The sequence below is a fragment of the Cibotium barometz genome, chromosome 45 (assembly GCF_041138505.1).
Source record: "Cibotium barometz isolate CiBa-2024 chromosome 45, ASM4113850v1, whole genome shotgun sequence".
Lineage (NCBI taxonomy): Eukaryota > Viridiplantae > Streptophyta > Polypodiopsida > Cyatheales > Cibotiaceae > Cibotium > Cibotium barometz.
The window spans coordinates 48,205,316-48,212,952 of NC_141090.1; positions in this window are offsets into that span (position 1 = coordinate 48,205,316).

Below are 7,637 nucleotides of genomic sequence, written 5' to 3' on the forward strand. Positions count from 1 at the left end.
AAGATAAGCGTATGCAGCTTGCAAAGGTTCACACCATTGAAAACCCTACAAATTTTCTTACAAAAGGGCTTCCTTCATAGCGGTTCCAGACTTTGATGGGCATTCGGTATATAACCATTTCTACCAATTTTGTATGTATACATAGATATATATATATATATATATATATATATATAGGCACCCCATTACTTAAAGGCACATTGGCCTTTAAGTGGGAGGTTGTTGGGGTGGTAAAGCCCATTGTGCTAGCCCTAAGTAAGTCTAGGCGCTAAGGCATAGACAGGGTTCAGGGGTCAAGAGGGAGCCAAGTGCTGAGCCGAAGGTGTTTGCATGCTCAAAGTACGAGTCCGAGATCAATGGATCAAAGGGCGGTCGGACGGGTGAGTGTGGACGCGGGCTAGGGTTTTAGTATAAACGAGGGCACTTAGGGCTCATATAACTTCTTGTACGGTTGGGTGGAGAGCCGAGCTACCTTCTCCTCCAAGGCGTGGCTATGGCGCCCTTGGAGAGTCGTGCATGATGCATGCGTGACACTGGTATCAAAGTAGGCTACGCCCAACACAACACGCATCTACTGTGCAACACGCGAACGCAGCTCTGCGCACAGGAAACAGCCCCTAACAGGGACCTGCGGTGGCAGGAAACAGCCCCTAGCAGGGACCCGCAGCCAGATCTGCATAGCAAAAGAAGGTTGCAGTGCTGCGTGGACAGCCCCACTGTCTGCCAGCCGACCTGCACGCGCACAGTAGCCAAGGCAGTCTAGGCTTACGACCAAGGCGGCGGGGTGACCAAGGCATAGACCGGCATTGACAACGGCAGACTACGGCATCGAGGCTTTGTTGGTGCCGTTGGCTACACGTGAGAGGCTCCTCTTGCATGTGGTAGCAACAAGGAGCTCTCTCTCTCTCTCTCTCTCTCTCTCTCTCTCTCTCTCTCTCTCTCTCTCTCTCTCTCTCTCTCTCTCTCTCTCTCTCTCTCTCTCTCTCTCTCTCTCTCTATGTGGTGCAAGTGGGAGCCCACCCTATAGGGGCCCCTTTTTCAAAATAATGTTTTCTTAAAAAGCTTGGGGTTGGCCACTTGCCATCCCTGTATTACCTCAGAAATAGTCGTGGGCTTTTGTGAATTAATATATGCCTTCATGTCTTCGGGAAGACCTGCACAATATTGTTGCTTTTGTTGGGAGAAGTCAATCTTTTCAAAGACTGTAGCCTTGAGATGAAGATCCCAAAACTTGTCAATGTACTTCTGCATTGCTTCTCCCTTTTCCAACTTAAGCCCTCGCCAAGCAGTAAGAAGAATGCATGGTCGACTAGAAATTGCTGCATAATAGCTAGCCGACAATCTGTCCACGTCTTTGGTGCCAGCCCTTGTGTGCAAAAGCTTGCCCACCATTGACGGGCGCTCTTCTGAAAGTACATAGCTACGTGGCATAGCTTAGAGCTTTCAGTGAAATGCTCTCCTCCAAAAGCGGCGTCAAATTGTTGGATAAATGCCAACACTTTGTTCGTTTGTCCATAAGTACCATCATAGGAGAGAAAAGTGATGTTCTTTCCTTCTTCCTTGAACTTTTGCAACTTTCGAGCTCTTTTCCAAGCACGATATGTCCTCTTGCGCTTCTTTGAAGTATGCGCATTTGTGAGAATACTGCTTGCGAGAAGATGAAGATTCTCTTGAGTCGTCCGAAGAGGTAGGAGGACTTGAAGGTGGAGAGGGCGTTCTTCTCTTCCATTGATAATGGCGCCCCCTTTCCTTCCTCCCACTCCACATCGAACTAGAATCATCACTCTTGCTAGATTGGTTCCTCTTCGATGAACGATGAGGAGAACGAGGAGCTCGTCGTCTTCGTGGTGCACCTTCCGAAGAGGGCTCCTCTTGATCACTATCCCTTGTGATCGGTTCGTTCCTTCTTGGTGAGTTTTGCTCTCCCAAAAGCTTTGTTCTTGATGACTTGAAGGAATCAATCAATGTGTTTGCATAAGCACTTGCACCATAGAATGCAAAGAGGGATTCTCTTGAGCTTCATGAAGCTTTTGAACCAAGTACCGAAGTGCCTGCGTTCCTTCAATGGAAGCCTCATCCTCCTTCCAATTAATCTTGCGCACATCGATTCCTTCCTGCATGTTATCATCACCCGTCATAGCTTTGGCTTCTTTGTAAGTTAGAAACTTAATGTCAATCCACACCCGTGAGCAATCTCTGATCTAAAAATTTGTCTAGATGAAGAGGGTTAACAGTGCCACCCCCGATAAGTTTTGGTTAGAGGACTTTCTAGAGCTCACTAGTACTAAAACCATAGGTACCCTTTTTGTAAAGGTGTGCTAATAAGACAATAGCTCCCTCTACTTACAAAATTAGACAGGAGCGGATAATAACTCCTACAATCACCTTACACTAATTTATAGACAGCCGTCTCTTGCATGAACTTGACCGTTTCCTACTTCAAAAAGAAGGAAAAGCCTATGCTCTGATACCAAATGTAACCTTTATGTTAATTTCTTTCAGCAATTTTATTTAAAGTGAAATAACAATTGCAGAAAACCAACATAACCATTTCCAAGCATCATTTATGACCATCTTATTTCATTAAGGTTCCCGCACATTTTAGTTAATAACTCTAACTTAGTGCATGTAACTTATAGCTCGTTAGCATATGCTCGCACATGCTAACTAGCTAAAACATAGCGCATTAGCTAACCTTTGCATATGCCATATTTAATGAAAAGAAAGAAGACTTTAGCATGTTAAACGTTTACTAAGTTTAACCGTGATGCAATCTTTTCTTGTGCATTCATGCATAACATTGATTAATTACCAAACATGGACAATCATGCATAGAGGGCGCTAATAGTGGGTTGCCACTTGCTCCTCTATTCATGCATAGAAATTGCACAAGACACACGATGAGGGCCGCATTTATGAGGCCGGCCCCCCCTCGAAAGGCTTTGTATTAATCAAGTGTATAAGCTTACATCATTTTTAGATGGCTTTTACTTGGATTAATACCTCAAGTTAGGGACTATGGAGGCTAAGATCTCCATAACCATATATGTATATATATATATATATATATATATACCAACTCCTATGTGTCCACATAATTCTGAATATGCATACGGAGTTTGCCAAGAATTGGGGTGACAGGTTCAGTATGTCCAGGGCATGCCAAATCAACCTGTCCAACTGGCCCCATTTCTTCAAGACGAATACCCAACTTAGCTGCCAATGCCAGTGAAATAAAGTTAGAATGAGCTCCAAGATCAAAGAAAATAAGCATTGAATTCACGCCAATCACGAGCATGTAGAGCTTGAAGCTCTCCAACACCGGAGGCATCATGAGAGTCGACAAAGTACATCTCCTTGCGAGAGTAGGCCACCACTCCATGGATGGAGTGACACCCGCATACCGCACCCAAGCTCAATACGTCATAGTGGCAACTGATTATTTAACGAAGTGGGTAGAAGCCAAGGCCATGCAAAAGAATGATGCCAGGACAACGGCTAGGTTTCTTTATAAATTGGTATTCACACGGTATGGCTTACCAAGTGAAATAGTGAGTGACAGAGGGACACACTTCATAAATGAAGTAGTGGGAGGATATACCACATTAGGGGAGCGATTGAGCAAGTGGTTATCCACTGTTAGCGCTCTCTATGTGTGATTGTTCATGTGTGATAGCTAGTAAATGCTATGCATAAATGTATAAGAAAAGATTGAAAAATGGTTAAACTTAATGAATGTTTAACATGCTAAGATTTTCTTTCTTTTAATCAAAGATGGCATCTAAAAAGGTTAAGTAATCCGCTATGTTTTAGCTTAATAGCATGTGCGAGAGTATGCTAATGAGCTATAGGTCACATGCAAATTCCTTGACACAGTTTTGAATGGAGACTTAAAATCATAAGCATAAGATTTCATTGGCAAGTCCAGGCGGCCTCTCCCACAAGGCTATTAATAATGGAGCCTGTTTTACCCTTGTAAATATGCATATTTGTAAGGCCCCGATTATGAGGAGAAGCCATCGTGCATGAGAAAAATCATTCGTCAGAAAATTGAATTTTCACCGTCATTCGTCGGAATATTCTCGTCAAAAAGAGGTCAGAATATATAGGTGGCTGGACAGCCGGGGGAGTTGGCCGTGTCAATAGTCAAAGGTTAAAGGTCAACAGCTGACGGGTGTCAGGCGGTGGCCGACAGACCTTGGGTGGCGGATGGTGGTGGTCAGTGGGTGATGGCCACATCTACACATGGGCGGCTGTCTCTCACACGAGAGGGCAACACATGACTGGGGCTGCAAGCTCTACTATGATAATATCATGTGGGATGGAAGGTTTGCTGCGGATCATGCGTGAAAGCATCATGTTCTGTGGTCTCTCTATCTGTGTCCACCATGATATCGTAAGTCCAGGGGCCCAAACAGCTACTGCATACATCATAGCGGGTGTGACCAAAGTGTCGAAAAGCCACCCCTTTGTGCGGGGCTCCTAAAAGTGTCTGGTGGCACCAATGCTCTAGCATCGCTAAAGCTGCATATCCTCTAGTGAGCCTATCCCTGGCGGCGCTCGTCATGGAGAAGCGCCCTGTGACGCTAGTGAAGGTGACTCCCAAGTAAACATATGAATCGACTACCGCCACCTGGCCACCTGCTAGCGTCCTTCTTCTTTTCCCCTTTGGCTTGATTATTATTGGGAGGTCTCTCCCCATTTGGAGGCCTTTCTCGTTGCTCGTTGGATCTCACCACTGCCTTTGTAGTAGCTGTAGGAAAGATCTTAGCAGCTACAATAGAGTGGTGTATCACGACGGAGATCGTTTTGGGACTTTGAGCATTTACATATGCTCGCAAATCATCTGGAAGCCCAGTGTAAAATTGTCTCCTCTTGAGAAGCCAATTCTCCCATAAGGAAGTGAGCATGTTAGAGGGCCTTTGGAATGGGAGGGGCAATCTTCATCAAGTGCTCCTCAATAACGACATTCCCATTGCTCTCCTAACTACACTCATGGTAGATAGCGAAGATCTCCTTCCAATGATGGGTCCTCCTCATCCAAAAATGGAAGAAGTGAAAGAAGCCATTTCCATCAATGAAGAAGAAGGTCTCCTTCACCTTCACCAAGCTCTTCACCCTCAAAATATGATGAAGGAAGCTCTCCACAAGAAAGGTCAAGCACTTTTACTCGCACACCACGAAAGTGCAAAAGGACCTACTATGCTTGTTGGAAGAGAGCTCACAAGCTTCAAAACTTCAAAAAGGGTGGAAAGAGTGTGACTTTTCTCAATTTGATGACACATATGGCAATACGGGATAAAGTACTAAACATTATCCAACAATTTGATGTGGCATTTGGTGGGGAGCACTTCTTCACCGAACAATCAAAGCTAGGCCATGTAGCTGTGTACATGCAAAGGTCCGCCCGCCAATGGTGGATGAGACTTCAAGCTCAAGGATTGCACCCCAAGGCCTAGTAAGCGTGTAGGGTTTCTATCATGAAGCAATTCCTAAGTGATCAAGCCAAGGATGATGTGCTAAACAACATGGCAAGCTCAAAAAGGGAGAGACTATGCAACACTATATATAGACAAGTTTTGGGATTTGCATCTCAAAGCCACAATCTTTGAGAAGATAAACTTTTTTGAGCAAAAGCAATAGTACTTGGCTAGGCTCCATGAAGATGTGCATGGATATGTTCATGCACAAAAGCCAAAAACCATCTTCGAAGTCATCCATCACTCATTGGTGGGTAACAAGATTTTCCCTCTTAACAAGATGACTATCAAGTTGTATGAGAAGGGTGAAAAGACTCCCAAAGTGTAGCCTCCTCAAGACTCCAAGATCCATGTAAAGAAGATGGAGAAAGGGGTATACAAGGGGTATACAAGGGCAAAAACAAAGCTCTCAACCAAGGATCTTGAAAAGTACAAGAAGGAGATTCGGTGCTTCAAGTGTGGAGAGCAAGGGTACTCTTATCGTGCTTGTCCCACAAAGGAAAGGCTACAAAGAAGAGTCCTCCTCAAGCTTCACAAGTAAGTTTCCCATCAACCATGCAAAAAGATGCTAATCAATTATGCTATGCAAGGGGGAAAGTTAGGAATCAATACGCCTTTATACTCTTTGATCGTGGCTCATCCTATAATTTGATTTTAGTGGAGTTAGCCCAAAAACTAGGCATCAAGACTGAAGAAATGGGACCTACAATTGATGTTGATAGAGCCTTTAAATGGCAACAAGTCCTTATAACACCATTGATTGGGAAGCTCGGGCTACATGCTCAAGAGTATGTTGATCAAGAGCAGTTTTATGTATCTCCTTTATTGCATGAGGATGTTATCATAGGGGCACCATGGTTTCATCACATGGCCATACAACTCACTTATCCTAATAGGGTTATCACTTTTCATCATACTTGTTGTATCTAATGATGCTATACAAAAGTCAATAAAATCTTCTTTTTTTGTGTATATGGTTTTTGTCAAAGAATCTCCTTCTCATGATACACTCTCTAAAAAGTCTAATACTAATATGAGCTTTATTGATGAAATGAATTATATGTCTTTCCTTCAAGCATATAGTGATTGTCTTTCAACTTCTATCCCTAGTGAGTTACCTCCTTCGCGCGAGGAGAGGATGACCATAGAATTGAATTAGTTCTAGAGAGCTCACCCCCGAATAAGCCCCCCTATCATGTCTCTCATGCACAACAAGAAGAGATACTCTCTCAAGTAAATGAGCTTCCTGTTGAGAAGAGGATGGTATGACCTAGTTCATCTACCTTTTGCTCACCTGTGTTGTTAATAGCATAAATCATTCCTAAAACCTCACATATCATAGTGGTATAGTTTTGTTCTACATTATTCAGCTATCAACTAGCACACACGACATAGGAAAATCCATGTTATGCTTCTTGGTTGTGTTAGTATAGCTCCTATTAATGCAAAATTTGGTGTGGCAAGGCTTGCATAAATTGGCTAGATCAGAGGTCCCTAACACCTTAAGGTTTTGGGCTCTAGATGGCTAGACCACTTTGTGTAACCTTGCAGTTAAGCACTCCTACGCTAGAACACTACTGGAATGGGTGACCTCCTGGGAAATCGTTGCCCCGCGATCCTACAACTGGCATCACAGCACCAGGTTGCAGTAGCAGCTACACAGCAAGCGCTCATCAGCAAGAGCAGCGCGTGGAGAAACGGCAGCGCACGAAGAGCATAGCAGCTCGTGAAGAGTTCAGTAGCATGAAGAGTGCTACTCGCAAGCATTTTGTGCACGCCATCCTTCCTGTAGGCTCAGTGTGAGTGCTCTACACTTTCATTGCAGTCTTTCATTGCAGTGTAGGTTCTACTACAGGTGGTGATTTGCAAATTTGGAGCATACAGCTACCACTCAGCAGCATTCAGATCTATTGCAGATATAGGTTTTCAGGTAGTGCAGATTGCAGCATTCTACTATAGCATACAGTTTCTTGTCCATAGATGCATTTTTTGATGCATTAGACATTGTGGGTCTGTTAATCAAAAAAACCGATGCTACTGCGGTTACAAAAATTTTCATTTTCTGTGGTTGATGTATGTCTTATGCGGTTTATGTATTGAGACAGTACTGCATTACCTTTTGTTAAGGGTCATTGAAGGTTTTATTGAGCTGGGGGA